Source organism: Uranotaenia lowii, chromosome 2, assembly GCF_029784155.1.
Source record: "Uranotaenia lowii strain MFRU-FL chromosome 2, ASM2978415v1, whole genome shotgun sequence".
Classification (NCBI taxonomy): domain Eukaryota; kingdom Metazoa; phylum Arthropoda; class Insecta; order Diptera; family Culicidae; genus Uranotaenia; species Uranotaenia lowii.
Window position 1 is genome coordinate 381,977,038 of NC_073692.1, and position 18,163 is coordinate 381,995,200.

The 18,163-nt window shown below is 36.5% G+C and overlaps 1 protein-coding gene across 1 annotated transcript in view; it reads left to right on the forward strand.

The window, feature by feature from the left end:
* The window catches only part of LOC129744756 (zinc transporter 10), a 57,563-nt gene that overhangs the window by 1,206 nt on the left and 38,194 nt on the right, over positions 1-18,163 (forward strand). The gene's annotated exons all lie outside the window — the stretch shown is intronic.

Genomic DNA, 18,163 nt, shown 5'->3' on the forward strand with positions numbered 1-18,163 from the left:
TCAGATATACGTTGTGAATTAAATAAAAACTCATAAGGATATTAGACCACTGCATTTGCTGAGTTTTACGTGTTTCCATACAAAAAATGGAAAAATTGATTTCCATACTACGCAGAACGAAGGCAAAAGGCAGTTGAAAATAATTTTTGTATGGAAACACGCAAAACACATCGAACGTAGACCAATTTGTTGCACTTAGTTGAAGCTTCAATGTGGTTTATTAGTTTTAAAAATCCACTGCACCTTTTTGCAATAAACGCTCGTGAAGTTGAGTAAAAATAAAACTTAAAGTTGCAATAAGTTGGCTTGGAAACATCGAAGAAGGTTCTTGTGTTTTCTTGTGCAAAACGTGTGATTTGAATGCTTCAACAAATGTTCACATAATCTTATGAATGTAAATCCTCATCTAACTATAGTTAAAGCAGCAGATCGTGGCCTAGAGGATAGCATACTTGTCTTCTAAGCCAATGATCATGAGATCGAATCCCGGTCGTGACATAACCTGGCACACATAGTACGATGAAGGTTGGCGGTTTTAGCATTAGTGAAATGCTAGCCGGGTATACCTTGGAATTGTACGCCTCAATGATGCAGCACATGCATGTGGATGGATCTTTTCAAGGGAACTTAGATTGCACTTGGAGAACCTACCTAGCTATGTGTGTGCTCGTAGTGCTACCGGTAAACAACTGCAACTTCAACCAATAGTGCAGGTGTGTCAAGTAGCATAGCAAAGTAAAACTAATAACGCGGGGTAATACCACAATAGATCAACTTAATGGTCGCAGTGGACTCTCTCCCCAACAGGAAAAAAAAATAGTTAAAAAAAACTAAACTAACTTTTAAATAATTTTCAAAATAAAACCTTTATAACTCTGCCCTGAAAAGAGATAGAGTTTTGTTGTATTCAATAAAGTTTCATATTTTCACGTAATCTACAACTTTGTAGTATAAAGTAAAGCTCCATTTATTGGAATAAAAAAGTTAGAATTTTCAATTTTTTTATAGGGGACTTTAACTAACTTTTGATGCTCTCAAGTTATGAAGCATGTTTGAAGAAGCAAGTGTTCTGAAAAAACTTAAGAGATAAGATGAAAGACAGAGGCGCTACGAAAAAAGCTACCCTTTCGGACCACTATGCATTGCCATCTCACAAAACGATCTGAAATAATTACTGACGTTTAACACTTAAAACATTTGGATATTGGCCGATTTTTACAAACTGAACATTTTTAAATGAAAACTTAAGAGTTCGATCGATTATTTAATGTATGCGAAAGATCTCTAATGTGTTGTAAGTCTACTTGGTTGAATAATTCTACTGAATCAAAGCAATCGAAACATTCCCTTTAATTCAACCACGGTATAAGAAAAGTTCAGATACCGGTATTTCGATAGCAACTTACTATCTTCTTCTGTGAGTGTTTTAGATTGATCGAAATCAAATCGACCAAAATCGAATCAATCGAAAACGCTCACTGAAGAAGATAGTAAGTGGCTATCGAAATACCGGTATCTGAACTTTTCTTATACCGTGGTTGAATTATTTAAAAGGAATCTTCCGATTGCTTTTATTCATGCGAAAGATGTTTATCGAAATTTTCATTTTCCGCGAGTATGAAGGATAAATCGTAAATTATAATTTTTGTATGAAACTGAATATAACGAAATTAAAGAAAACACTTAAAAATACCAATTTTGTTAAGTTGTATTCAGTGATTTCCGACACAAACAACTCCAGAATTGTTATGTCCTATTTGTAACGTCATTAAGAATGTAAAATTTTGTACTTTAACTAGCTGACCCAGTAGACTTCTTTCTACCATACACTATTTTTTACATTTAAAGTACTATCTGACCTTTTTTTCAAGATTTATAACTAACGCATTTCCGAGATATTTACGATACAATAGATGAAGAAAAAAATTGTGTAGAGTTTCCTTAAAAATCCATCCTTTTCAAATCGAAAGCTGACAAAATCGTTGTTTATACCAAAAATTACTATGAGTAAATATAGTTAAAACTTGTGAAAATACTGTCAATAATGTCCACAAAGTTCAAATCAAGTGTTGGAGTGAATCAATTGATCGGCAACTACGACAAAGGGTTACCAGGGAACTGAAGTCAAAGCTCAACCCAGCAAAAATTTATGAAGGTATAACAAAGGAACAGCAGAATTATTCAAACAAATATACCAGATAAAAAGATTGTATTAAACTTACCAAAATAGCATATAGCTACAAAAGTGGAGGCGATATAGCTACAATGACGAGATTCTAACGATTCGATTTTCCAACAAAAAGCAAAATACACGAAAAAAAAATTCCTCGACCGAGAGTTGAACACTCCAGTCCTCCGAGATCACAGAGTATCTTACCACTATGCCAACTCATCAGTTGATAAGGTCCACGCTATAGCTCTATAGGTGAGATTTTCTTTTTACGAACCGGTCAAAGGAAGAGACTGGAGAGAGTGTCAATTGAAGGACCGCCCATTTATCGTAAATCGGTTCACTCAAATCGTAAATGTTGAATTAGCATATTCCCAACGTTTTGGAAACATATTTACGAATTGACTAAACTGCTATCCGACTCAACTATTTTTGGGCAAAACTTGTCGTAAATGAATGATAGAAAATCACTCAATACCAACGTGTTTACGATAACTATTGAAAATGTCTTAATATTCGATTTGGATTATCATTTCTATTACGATTTCATGTTAGCTGGGAAATAATTCACGGAAAATAAAAAAAAAAAAATACCGAGAAGCGGAGATTCCGGAAAAATTGACTCCAATGCCTGCCGCCTTCAATCTTTTCACCGACATTAAATTATCGCGTAGCTCTGGAACGTGGAGGACCTCCTTCATTTTAATGAGTAACTGCGTGTTGATCTCTCCAGCCTTACGAGCGACAATCGATTCTCCATCCTTCGCTACTTTGATGGTGATTGGTTGAATCAAGTTTCGGATCTTTGAGAAAACATTTTTCGTGTTTATTGAATGTTCACTTGAACCCGAATCGAGTTTGAAGATTAACTTGCCACCATCTCGCTTGAAACCTCCTCGGTTGGCCACGAAATTCACTGCATTTTGCTGGCTGGCTGTCATAGCTTCACCTGACGGCAATCCTTCTTGAGATGACCTCGCTTTTCACACTTGTGGCACTTGATCTGGAACTTGAAAGGATTTCTGATCTTCTCACCCAAAAAACAGCTTGCTCAAGTTCCCCGTGACTTTCGCTTCGTTCCATCCGCTTCATATCTTCGGCCAGTAGGCGTTGCTTCTTTTCCGGAATGTTTTCCAGCGCCGTTACCATGGGATCAAATGAATCTGGCAACGCTTGGAACAACAAAATGACTTGATCAGCTTCATCAATTCTTGCACCGGCCGGCCGGTCGTCTTCATTCACCCGACCAGGTCATCAAACCTTTGCAAATGCGGCCCTAATGGCTCATTCTCCTTCAGCTTTAAACGGTTCAATTGCTTCCGGATGAGATGCTGCGTTCCGATAGACTTTGTCGCGAATGTCGCCTCCAGTGCCGACCACATCTTCTTTGCCGTAGAATTCTCCCGGTTCGCTTCCAGGGATTCATTGGTCAGGAAACCGACAATTAACGTTCCCCCTCTTCAAACTTGGTCCTCTCGATAGCCAAAGCAGGTGCATTCTCCGTCAGGTTTCCTAGGAAGCCGACCGAATCCAGGTACATTTTTTAACCCGGAAACTCCAGTGTTGAAAGTTTGGTCCACCTTTGGAATTGCGTAATTCCGCAAACAGTATTAGTAGGGAAGCCCATAACCTCTTAAATAATGAGGGACACCGGATGGTTTGAAGAACGGTCATTCTTTGAAGTGTGGGTTGTTACTGAACTAAAGTGAAAAGTTTTCACTAACAACTAACGGTTTGAACATTTAAAAAACGAACACACACACATATAGGATCTCATTTCAACTTCATGTTTCTTTGAAGAGATCTAAATTCTACTTAGGACTAAATCCACTAACTCGTACATCTTTCAAGGAAGTAACGGCTAGCATCTTACTATGCTAACACCACCAGCCCACAGAAAGAGTACTATGTATGCCGTGACCGAGACTCGATCTTGTGACCTCTGACATAGAAGACTTAAACGCTATCCTCTAGGCCACGGTCGGCGGTTATTTATAATCTTGATTGCTTCGATTTAAAAAAAATTAATGCTTATTAGAGATAAATAGGGACTTTACCTTATAATTATTGTTGGAATCTATCAACGTATTTCAAAAAATATTGTTGAGGCAAGTCTTGCCTCCTCACAGTCATCTTCTCCACATTCTTCCGAACCACGTATTTATATAGTACATTTTATACAAAATGCTAACAAAATCGATTTGTCACATTGACAGTTTATGAAAGCCTATTGCATTTTTTATAAGAGCCATTCCATTGAAAAGTAAGAAAAATCGTTGAATGCTTTGATTCTTTCGTCATGTAAAAGTTTGGTTGGGTTCCAAACTGTAAATCACTTGCAATGGATTGAAATGGGTCTGATTTTACACCTGATTTTATATGGAGCCCATCATTTCTAATATGGGCGGTTCGTCATTATTGTTCGATATTTTCTGTAATTTATATTGATTTTTTATGGGACCTCTGATCTCCCTTCCTCTTCCCTTTAAAAAAGTATGGGGTTCAATAAGTAAAATAAATCCTCTCATTATTATCGTTCAGACCCGAACGACCCGGGTGGTTAAAAGGTCTCTAATATATTAGAATAATAATAATCTCATTATTATCGTTTTTTTGTGTTTTTAACTCGATGAAAAATTTCTCGAAAATTGATTAAATATTATCGAATTTAATGTTATTGTAAGGACTCTCTCCTGATGTTTAAGATTCGTGGATCATTCAGCAAAATAAATTATCTCGTTTTGTAAAACCCGAAATTGTGAAACAATTTCCAATCAAATTATTTCCGGGTTTGACGGATATTTAACAAAAAAAAATGGGAAAAATGTGTTCCAGACCGGTTGCCCGGATTTCGTTTGAAAAAGTTTGGATTTCGCCCAGATTTATTCACTTCATTTGCCAAATTGAACAAAATAAACAAATTGTGTTGAATTTTTTTTATTAATGCGTTCAAAACGGCATTCTTTGAGCAAGTTTTATAAAAAAAAATCATGAAAGATTTTTGGGAAGCCTAGAATACGATCTAAAATTTGCTTTCATTATATAAAATATAAAAATATTTTATATAAAATAGCCCGGATTTGTCCGACCCGGATACGCGCTGAAAATATTCTGAGAAACTTATCCTAGAGCCACCAACAATTGCACAGTTAGATAATGTGCCAAAAAGGAATCCAAAACAAGTTTGTTACTTTTTTTTGTCCTATTTTAACCAGTCTAGTTTACAAGTTTGTTAAATTTCTCAAGTGGTGCACCTTGCACAATTAACGTCGAATGACTCATACGTTTTTGTTATTATTTTACTCTCACATAAAACCAGACATTAATAACGTTGTCCGACGCTATGATTAATTTTTGTTTTGACTATCGTCTATCTTCCCTGAATCATAATCAAATCGTTTTGATCATGTATACACCCAAAGAAGAGGTTGCAAAATTTCAATGCCGCTCGACGCTAACTGTATGAAAAAAATGTGCTGAAACATGCATTATACCAAAGGTGATTATTGGAAATGTACTACTGGTATCGAAATCCTGGATTCCAAGCAATACGATGCATGACCACTACATTCAAGCGAAAAAAGAAAATCATTTTATTAGATTCTCATCCTATTGGATAATTCTTCCCAAGAAACAAGAAAATAAAAAAATGCCGTCGGGTAGTGGGAATCGAACTCACAACAACTGTTACCTTCATCTTGACAATTTCGTTCCCCTCAGTCATACGCAATGCGGTTGCACTGAGAGAACTGATGATTGGAGCAAAGTCTGAATTTTGAGTGTACGAATGGGAAAAACTCAAGCTGTACAAATATGTAAACTGTTCCTATTATTGAATCAATAAATATACTCCAGATGCTTTGATTTTAATTGCCCGCGCATCCGCTTGATGCGTCAAGTTCAAGGCACTCGAATTCTGCCAACTTCCGAATTACCGCGCCCGGTGCGGTTTTCAATTGTTCCCAAAGCGCGATGATACAAGGTAATGTGGGCAAAAGTGAATCACTTCACGCACGTAGGCACACGCATCATGACATCACGAAGAATGTTACCTCGATCGGTTGATAATAACCTTTGGATAAACAGCCTAGGTTTAATTTTCATCAAATGGTAACCCAACCGACAAACTTGGAGATGATTCACAACTGTTAAAATTACATTTACACTAAACACACACAAACACGGTGCTTTGAGGGTTAACAAATGATGACCATAATCAAAAAGTTATTTGCCAAATCTGGTTTAGCGACACCGCGAGCCATCGATAACAATGATGGGTGCTGGGCTGATGATGGTCAAAGTCACACTGCTTCCTTAGATTAACTACATTAATCGTAGGCAAAGGGTGTTTTGAATTTTTAAACACAAACGTCAGACTACACAATACGGACTGCAGAAGGTTCAAAGTCAAATGGTTAGTTTCATTTTACAAGGGTATTCATTTTGGCAAAATCGCTTATAAGTGATGAAAAGACAGACGGATGTAATCTGTACAATGTACAGTGTACATCCGATATTTATCTATAACTATTTAAGTCTAAAGTTCATACATCTTAAAATATCTTAAAACTTTTTTCTACGTTTAAAAACCTACATATATGTTGAGTTTCAAATTGGGAAAAATTTGGTTTGTTTTTGGAAATTTTAAATGCAAATAAAAATGTTTTTTTTTAATCTTGAAATATCTATTTTTTCGAAGGTTCGCAAACAAACACCCTTCCTGATGAAATCAAAGCGTTTAGAAGCAGCAGGTTGATTTATGTAACAGCTCAACTGTTTTTCTTGGGTGCCGCTTAAATTTTCTTTTCTATTGAATTATGTAAGTTGGTCTATTTTTTTGGATGCAAATCTACTATTTACATGCAATTGACCCATCCAAATTGTAACCTGTGTACAGCAGAGCCAAACAAATCGTACCGTAACACGCTGCACAAATTACTCATATCCAACAGCATCACGATATGCACTATCAGCCCTGAGAAATCTGTGTCAATCGTGTACAAGCTACATGGTACCAGAACTCAGAACGCGTGCAGAGCCGTAGGCAGATGAGGAAGGCTGAGGTCTCGAGTTTGGACCGGCAAAATTTTAGACATATCAATGAAATATGAGTCATTTAGTGTGTGTTTACATTTAGGTATCTACCGGTCAAAGAATGGCAATAGGTTTCGAAGAAGTTCGAATTAAATGGCCCGAGCCGCGTTTTTCTTTTTTTCATTTTTAAATCCTCCACCGACACGTTGCTATATTCGGTAATTAAGATTGATGACTAAAAATTCTATTTATCATACCACCACCACAGCATCACATCAGGCATGCACCGTTTGCCTGCATGCTTAGTCGAGTGAGTCGAATGAAATACCTCACTCGCAGGGCCATACCTGGAAGATAACATTTCGCAAATGTAGGTAGGTAGGGTAGCTAGAGAAAAAAGTGTGTAGATCCGATAAGTCACCGTAACTACATAGAGTATTTGCTCTTATCTGACTGCTATTGGAATCTCCCGGCCGGTGTTGAACTCAGCGATTACAGAGCACAATTACGGCCCCATTTAAGTAGATGGAAAAGAGATTAGTTATCTCGTTCCTCCCTCAGACAATCAACATTCGTACTGTTTAGATTTCTCAAGCTTGTCAGGCTTGTAATGCATTGTTTTTATACTTTTTTTTTTTAATTTTTCAGTTCGGATGCCGCTAAGCGGCGAATCCTAAAAACGTTTTCAAAAATCCAACTGGTGACTGATTTACTTATTTTCGACAGCCTTATAACAGAGGATGAAGAGTAAAATCATTCCCCATTCATACTTTTTTTAGTAAATAGGAGAAGAGCAAATGAGAAACGTTCAATTATTTTATCATGCGTATTTGCATTTGAGTAAAAAAAACTGAAGTGAACAACTTGAATGAAGATAGCGCCTATTCATACTATCTACGTATTTACGCATAACAACTGTACAAATTGATGGTTTAAGTCTCAGTCAGGTCACTCACAGTGATTTCACTGAACTTGAAACGAGATAGGTAGCGTGAGAAACTAATCTTCTATTATCGCACTTTGATCATCTATTAGAGAACCAATTCAAGAGGTTAAATATGAAAACTGAAATCATTTTCAAGACATATATCTAAAATTTGGATTTACAATTGCTGAGCCTCGACCTTTGATTTGAAAATCTAGGTGAGTTGCTGAAAGGTGTTCTTAAAATCGAAACTTTTTAACAAAACTGTATGCTAACAAAAAAAAATAGAAAAATTCTAAATTAAAAATGTCAAGTAAAGATCTATATAAGGTACACCGGGGTAAGTGGGGACGCGGGGTAAGTGGGGACGGTGGCTATAAAAACAATACTGTGAACTATTTTTTCAAACTTTTGATGCATAATGTTAAATTTACTTGCAATCAATCCAATAACTGTAAAAGAGTTACGGTTCCGACAATTGCGGATGTTTGCGGTGACTTTTTGTAAATTTTCTATTTTTAACTACGATGTGGAGTTGATGTACATCTTTTTCAATCGCAAATTTCTCGTAAACTAGCTGGCTCTTGACGAAAAACTCTACATTGAAACAATCCTTACATTCGAAACAACCAGTTAGGAAAGGAAACGACGGTTAAAAATTTGAGAATAAAGGGTTTATTTGCAAAAATCTAAATTTTGTCTCCAAACCCTACCTGAGGTAAGTGGGGACGGCTTTATACATACTTGATGTTTACACATTTTTTCAATTTCCTCTCCTTCATTTAATACAATTTAGCTTTATTTAGCATTCAGATCATGAAAAATTGGGTAAAGTACTTGTTTTTTTTCTAAAATAAGCATATATTTCCGATAATATCGGATTACACACAATAATTATTGAAAGATACCTTATTAATAGTACCATGAACATTTTTGAAAATTTCGGACGGTTCAAGCAATAAAGTAACGTATTCAACCAAAAAAACACAAATGTGTTGAAAATTTCCTGAAAAATCAAAGGGAAAATCTACCGTCCCCACTTACCCCATAAAGCGGGGTAAGTGAAGACACCAGCAGTCCTTAACAATTTACGTGAGAACTTTTTTCGCTTTGCGGCTATCAAGCTCATCTCTTCAGCATTTGTGAACAACATGTTCAGCAACATATTGAACGCAATTTTATCAAAATTGACCCACTGCTGATTTTTAAATGATTTCTTAAAGTTGAACTATATGAAAAACCGTCCCCACTTACCCCGGTGTACCTTATATAAAAATGAATTTATGTCTGTCTGTCTGTCTGTCTGTCTGTCTGTCTGTTCCCTATAGACTCGAAAACTACTGAACCGATTTGAGTGAAACTTGGCAGGGTGGGGTATTGGAGGCAGGGGAAGGTTCCTATTATGGCCTGAGACTCCTCCCTCTCTCATGAAGGGGGGGAGGGGCCTCCCGAATAAAAGACAATTTTTTGCATAACTCGAAAACCAATCAAGCAAATGGTATAAAATTTAGCATGCCCTCCTCTCAGTGGGATGATATAAAGGGGGGAGGGGGCCTACCTTACAATTTTTCAAATAACGGGAGAAATAATCAAGCTAATGGAACCAAATTTGGCATGGAAGGGGAATGAAATACGAGAAATGGTTCTACGATTATTTCAGACCCCTTCCTTCTTCTAGTGGAGATACATGAAGAAGGAGGGGGGGGGGGGCTAAACCCTTTTTCATTGCATAACTTGAAAACTATTCGAGCAAATGAATCCAAATTTGACTTGGAAGGGTATTTGGGAACGATAAATAGTTCTATGAATATTTGGTACCCCTCCCCCCATCCAGTGAGGAGATAGAAAGTAGGGAGGGGGCTTCGTTACAATTTTCAGAATTACTGGAAAACTAATCAAGACAATTAAACCAAATTTGGCATTGGAAGGTATTTGATTACAATGAATGTTTCTATGATATTTTGAGAACCCTCCGTTCTTTCAGTTGGAAAATCTTAAGGGAGGAGGGTGCTTAGGAACTTACCCAGCAAATAGAACGGAATTTGACTTGGGAGGATAATTGAACACAAGGAATGTTTTTGTGAATATTTGGTACTACTGCCTCCTTCCAGTGGGGTGATAGGAAGGAGAGAGGGTGGCTCCTTTACAATTTTTCGCATAATTCGAGAACTAATAGAGCTAATGGAAATAATTTTGGCATAGGTAAGCATTTGGATACGTAAAATAGTTATTTGCTTATTTCAGACTTCTTCCTCCTTCAATTGGGGATGCAGTTAGGAAAGACGGGAGCTCACATACGATTGTTTTGCATAAACCAAGAACTTTTCTTACAAATGGAACGATCCACTCCTTCCAGGTAGGGGATAGGTAGGAAAAGGGGCTTTGATACAAATTTTATAGCATTCAAATGAGAGAGTATCCGAGCACAAGAAAGGTTTTTTCCTGTGGTTTAGCAACCTTTCCCTCCATTCAGTGGAAAGATAAAAAGTGGGAAGAGGGTCTCTCATACACTTTTTTTTTATATTTCGATAACTAATCGGAAAAATGGAATCAAATTTGTATGTATGGAGCATATCTGTGTACGGGAAATGTTTCTTCTATGGGTTAAGACACCCTTCTCTTGCCAAAGGGGAGATATAAAGTAGGGAGAGGGTCACCCATTTTTTGAATAACTCGAGAACTTATCGAAAATGGAGCCGTATATGACATGGGATTGTATTTGTATACAAGAAGTGTTTTTCGGACTTCCCTTCCTTTCATTAGGGGTAAAGGAATGGGGGAAGTGGTCACTCTAACAATTTGTATAACAATTCGAGAACGAATATGTAAAATAAGTGTCCCGTGACGTTATTTTGTTAAAAAAATGTTTCTATGATAGTTTGAAACCCTCTGCACATTATAAAGGGACAACGAAGAATTCATATACCAAAAAAATATTTTGGCATAAGCTATAAACTTATGAAGCAAAGAAATCCAGAGTCATAAAAAGGATTAAAACACGGATAAAAAAAAATGAATAAAGATTTCAAAATAAAAAAATGCATTTTCTTTTAGAAAAAACATTTCAACAATTTTGAAATTGAATTTTAAAATTTTGTGCAAATAAATGAAAAGTAAATAACTAAGTACCAAAATTTCAATAACTTCTGGAAGGTGTAGCAAAGCACACCGGGTCAGCTAGTAGATCATAAAAATCAAACAGAATCAATAGAATTACTTAAAATTAATAGAAATAATAATAATAAATTATAAATTAATTGATACAGCAATTTGTTAATTTGAAATTCATAATTAAATTTTAAAATTCAAAAATTAAAGAACAATACTGCTCATTAAATTTTGAATTTGAAATTCCAAATTTCAAATTTCTGATTTCCGATTTTTGATTACTGATTTCTATCTCTTGACTGATGACTTTACATCTGATTTCTTATTTCTGATTTCTGTTGTTCAATCTAATTTCTAATTTCAGGTTTAAGATTTTAGATTTCAAATACCAGATTTCAGATTTCTGGTTTCTGATTTCTGATTTATGACTTTAGATTTCGGTTATTCGATATCTAGTTTATTATTTTTTAAATTACTGATGTTTGATTTTTTATTTGAATTTCTGTTTTCTCTTTTCGGGATTTTTTCGATTTCCGACTTCAAATTTTTTTTTTTTAATTCTTCCAAATTCAACGTTTGCAAGACTTTGACTGAAAATCATGCACGTAGCTAAATTTCTTGAATTTTCAATTTCTTCCTTGTGGATATATATTTATTTTTAAGTTGCCAAAAAATTGACACATGATGAAGACTGTGAAAAAAAAACAAAAAAAAATTGAATTGATTAGTGAGCAACTTTAACTGATTTTTCCGCTTGATAGATAATCAGTTCCATCTCGAGTGATGTTTACTTCAGAGTTTGAATGAAATATTCAATCATTCGACGTTTATGTATATTCTAAACAATTTGAAATCGGCAAAACATCAAAGTTTAGCTTAAATTTCAATCTTTTCAACATAAAATAAATAAATCATAAAATCTTCCAGAGTAAAAATATGTTGAAATATAGATAGGTACTCAACAATAGTTTGCCAATCGCAAAAAAATATATTTAAAAAACAAAATGGTAAAATATGAAAAAGAGGAGTTATGGTACTCAAAAACTATTTTTGATCAATTTCAATGTGAAGGATAATTAAAAGATAGAAAATGTACGAATTGATCTGGTTCTTTAAAAATTTGTGTTAGTATTTTAAATTTTCACATGATAGAATCCGTCATACGAAAATTTTGCATCCAATTTTTGAAAATAAGGAAAAAACCGGAGTTTGTGATAACAAAATTTGGTTTTCATTTTAACATCATTACACTAGTCGAAAGTATATCGAATCCTTTTCCTCCACTTCACCAATACATTTATTTGCTAGGATGAAGAGGTAACCTCGGTTCTAAAGCAAAAAATTATTCTTTTATCCCCTCCTCTTTTCAAATCTATCTTTTGACTACTAGAACGTGGCCGGCGCCGTTATTGATGTTCAAAAAGAGAGCATCAGTTGTAAATGTGCTTCAATTCCAGATACCATTATTCCGACCTATGAACAAAATTGATGAGATGTGAAACTCGTTCTATATATGTAACTTTTATATTGGAACCAAGAATGATAACATAAATAGACTTAATTTGATTATGATTTTTTTGTGATGCATTCCGTGTTCAATGGGTCCTGCTGGATGTGAGTAGTCAATCTAAGCTAAGCTAATTCTTCCGGCTTGCAGACTCTTTTTTGGCAAAAACTGCGTATGGTCATGCGTTTCCAACTTTGCAAAAATCAATTCTTTCACCGAAAAATGCCGTTTTCGTAAATAGCTCGACTCGACCGATCGTATATAGCTGTCTTATGAATCTTTTCTTGTTTTTTTAATTGACTCGTGTTTACTTTTAGTAATAAAAATGGCGCAGATAATGTACGAAATGCTCTGGGCTACATGATAACTCTCGAGCAGACCTTCGTAAAAATGAGCATCTGGTATGGATGTGCAACAGCTGTAAAGTTATGGTTGCCAAAGCACGCTTTTCTAATGCTCTGGTGTCTACTAACGTAACCAACAACACGCTCATAGACTCCTTGAAAGAATCTCCAAAGACTGAAATTCGTGAGAGTATTCTTCAAGAAGTTCGAATTGAGTTAAGAGCCAATCCTCTTCCGGTGAACGTCTGTACCACACCAAATCTCAATCCAAGGACTGAGTCATCAGTGCGGTCTGCTGTAATTTTATCCGCGCACCTTAAGCGTCGTCGGGAAAGACCTCCAGTATTTGACCGTATCAGCGCTCGTCAGCCAAATCTACTGTGCGCTGTAGGTACTGGTGCAGCCAACAACGAAATTGCAACTCAAAATAATTTATTTTCAACACCTTCGTCATTTTGGCTCTATTTATCTGACATTGTTCCGAATGCATCTGAGGAAATCGTTTTGTAATTTGTGCGTTCGCAACTTGGTACTGAGGAAGTTCAGCTGAAAAAGTTGGTTCCCAAGGGTAAAGAGGTCAGCACTTTGTCTTTCGTTTCTTTCAAAGTTGGCATTTCGCTGAATTTGAAAGAAAAAGCTCTGTCGTCAGAAACATGGCCTGCAGGTATCCGTTTCCGCGAGTTCGTTGATAGTACCTCTGATCGTTTTTTCCCGAACCCGAAGCAGCCCCGAATGGATTTCAAACCGAACCAATTAACACCGTTTGCGACTCCAATCTAATTCGACTTACCTTCGTTGATATTCAACTGCGCTATGAAACTTCCGTAGCAGATACTCAACCCCCGCTTGTACCAGCTTCTTTCGATGCATCTGCTCTTTCTCAACTCCCCACAAAGAAACCGAACGCTAAACTTACGTTGTACTACCAGAATGCAGGCGGTTTGCGCACCAAGACGAATGAGTTTTCTCTAGCACTGTCTCATGCGACTATGACATCATCATAACAGAAACTTGGCTTAAGAGCAGAGGTGCCAGGTCGTTTTGTCAAAAATCAGGACACCGCGAAGACAAAATCAGGATTTTTCAGGACACCACAAAATTGGTGAAAATAATATGCAGATCTGCTTAGGTTGCATAACTAAAGGCGAAATATAGGTGCTGAAGACGCCTCGAATTATGCAACTGAAGCTAGAATAACCTTGGCTGGCCTGCAGTTAATATCGAAAAACCTCATTTAAATGTCATTTGAATCAAAGAATCTCATTGGTTTAACTGGTTAAACTATTTTATTAAAGATTTGTTTGATGTTCTCATCATTTAACAATAAATTTAGTTATAATTAGGATATTTTTTTGAAAATCAGGACAAATCAGGACATTTTAAGAGCCATTTTCCAAAAATCAGGACAATTCAAGCGTTTTTGAAAAATCAGGACGGTGTCTCGAAAATCAGGACAAATCCTGATAAATCAGGACACCTGACACCCCTGCTTAAGAGTGACATAGGCAATAGTGAACTAGCTTCGAATTTAAATATTTACCGTACCGACAGAAATTGCAGCACTAGTAATCTGAGACGTGGAGGAGGTGTACTGATTGCAGTAAATAACAACATTGACGCAGTTTCTGTCGCAATTCCCGGATGTGATCATCTTGAACAAGTTTTTGTGCGAATCAGGAATCAGTGTCGATACATCTACCTGTGCTGTGTATACTTCAGGCCAAATAGCTGTGATTGAAATCCTCACCAATTTTCTCATCAGAGGCTCTCAAAACACACGCTTTGATGCCTCGTATAGCTATACAGGAGACGATACATATACATTCATTCAAACCTCCCCCCATGAGGAGGATCTGCTCTGAGAGACACTATTCGTTTGCTGCCCAGAACGAACTCTCTCAACGTTCGGTTGCTACATACATGATGCATGAAGAAGACGAGGCACACATACCCATTTACGTTATTGAATTTGATGGACTCAAGTCGATAGCTGTCGTTGAGGAGAACATCTTCAACCTCACAGCAAAGGTTGAGGCAACAACGACAACAACCAAACTTATTGCATTGCATAGGCCCGCAACGTATGGAGCAAGGAGGGGGGAGGAATAAGAAACGAAAAAACTAGCTGCCTGCGTGCGGTTGCTGTGCAATAATAGCAATAGCAGAAAAACCTCGGGTATTCGATCCAGGCACAAACGAGGAGACTCGGGTTTGCTGTGCCTTTTGAATTCGGTTCCCTCAAGAATGTAACAGGAGATGAGTGAGAGACATTCGTTTGGTTTTTTGGATTCGCTGCCTTGAATGTATATTGCTTCGTGAAGGCGAGCCATGTTGAGAGCGTATGCATCATCGGTTTTGTCGTTTTCGCTGCCTCAAAGCAACCTTTGCTTCCGAGTAAAGCGTTGAGCGAGAGAAGGTTGATCAATTCATTCTCATCCAAATACAACCACTGCCAAATAGCGAAACTTCTTTATATGCGTCGCACATGTCTGCTCTTGATCACATAATGAACATTGCTACTAGCCAGGACATTATCATCGTAGCTGGGCATTATAATCTACCCAATCTAAACTGGAGCTTTGATGAAGATTCGAATGGATTTCTGCCGGTAAACGCCTCCACTGAGCAGGAGCTAGCTGTGATAGAATCAACCATAGCTTCTGGGTTGTCTCAGATGTGCTCGCTCGTCAACGCAAATGGAAGAATTCTTGACCTTATGTTTATCAATAGACCTGATCTTGCCGAAGTTGTACACCCCCCATGTGCAATTTTGTGCACTGACCGACATCACCATCCGTGTGTGATGATAGTGTAGGCTTGCCAGATACTTTTAGAAAAAAGCGGGACATTTCACGACAAAAAAGCGGGACACAGCAGAAAAAAGCGGGACATTTAAGAAACTCTTAAAAAAAGCTGAATTGTATTGCATACAAATCAGCCAAGGTTATTTAAAGAAAGTACACTAAGTTTTTTTTAACACGGATTTATTTTGCTCAGGTTTTCTTACATGAGTTCTATTTACACGGGTTTTAGCCATAAACACGGTTATAGCAAATTAACACCAAGGTTTTAAAAAAAATTCTTTATTTGATGATGAAAAAAGCTGACGTTCTAAGATTTCATCCAAAAATTCTTTGATGGTTTTTCAATATTTTCATTAAAAAGTAATGTCAATTTGCGTTTTTTTTACATTTTACTTGAGAAAAGCAAAGAACATTACTAATCTTATCATATTTTCCAATTCATACTTAAAAATTCAAAGTGTATAACGACGTATAAAAAAAATGGAAAAACGTATGCAATTTTAAAATTTAGTGGAATCTGTGAATATTTCTAAAATTCTGTGTGACAAAGATTCTGTGATGAAAATTTGTAAAAAATTCTTTGAAATTATAGATTTATCTGTGATTTCGGCAACCTTAATTAACACGTTATTTAAGAGAAATATTTCAAGTCCTTCATGTAAACAGCGAATTTAATATCGCGTAAAAAGCCTTTGGGCATAAACAAATATATTTAAAATTTGTTTCAAAAATTTGCATCATTGTATACTTGACTAATTAAGTTAAAAAATACGGTGTGTAAAAAGCAATTGAACTCAGATTCTATCGAGAAATTAAGATTTATAATCATTTAGAAGCAACTTAAACAATATTTTCATCATATATACTAAAGTTATTTCATCGGTTGAACATGCTCCAAGAACGATTAATTGATCCGAATACTATTGTCACTTCAGGGCTTTTTAGTATTGTCTTATATAAACTCTGAAAAATTGATGCTTATTTTGAGAAAAATGACTTATTCGATTTTTTTTTGTGTTGTGTTGCTTGTTTTGAGAAAATGACCTAATCATAAAAAGGATAAAGTTTGATTTTTTACAATGTTAGTCTGTGATTTTTTTAAAAGTTTTCCTTGAAAAAAAGCGGGACATTTTGAGGAAAAAGCGGGACGGCGGGACATTCAACAAAAAAGCGGGACATGTCCCGCTTTTGCGGGACGGATGGCATCCCTATGATAGTGCATTATTTATCTGAGGAGTTTATGGACACCGCAAGTACCCACCAAAACGCTGCCTTTGATCAGTATATTTTGAACATCGAACGTAACGTTAAACAGGATCCTTCTTCTTTCTGGAAATATATCAATAGTCGTCGACTCGGAAATTCTATTCCTTCTTCAGTAACGTTTCAAGAACGGACATCGGATAGCGTTAAGGATTCTGCTGGTTTGTTTGCTGAATTTTTCAGTAGCGTGTACAGCTCACTCTCTCCAGACTGCACTAATGATTACTTTGGAACACTGCAAAACCGTGACATTAGACTCCCACAGCCCGTATTTTCAGACCAGGAGGTTCTAATAGTACTGGTATTTATTGATTCTTCGAAAGGTTCGGGGCCCGATGGGATCCCAACGTCGTTGGTCTCGAGAATTGCTGTATCACTTGCCACACCACTTAGCATGATTTTCAATCTATCTACATACATATATCGGAAGGTGTCTTTCCTGCTCTTTGGAAAATGGCGTCTATTTCTCCAATTCACAAATCTGGAAACGCTCATCGTGTGGAAAATTACCGACCAATATCAATTCTTTGCTGCTTCTCTAAAGTATTTGAAGTGCTGATGTACGAAAGGTTGTATACTGCAGCTGTCCCGTTACTCACGGAGGTCCAGCACGGCTTTGTCAAGAAAAGGTCAACGTTGACAAATTTAATGTGCTATGTCAGCGAACTGCATACCGCAACATATAAGAAACTGCAAGTGGACTCAATATAAATTGACTTCGCCAAGGCCTCCGATAAAGTTCCACACAGAATCGTCATAGAAAAACTTACTCGCTACGGCTTTCCTGTATGGGTAACCAAATGGTTGTCGTCGTACCTGCTTTATCGTCGAGGTTTTATCAACATTCGTGGTACTCACTCTACTGTGTTCAACATGCCGTCTGGTGTACCGCAGGGCAGCCACTAAGGACCGCTTATCTTCGTGCTGTTTATAAACGATTTAGCAACATGCCTTCAATCACCGAAACTACTATTTGCTGATGATTTGAAAATCTATCGAATCATAGAT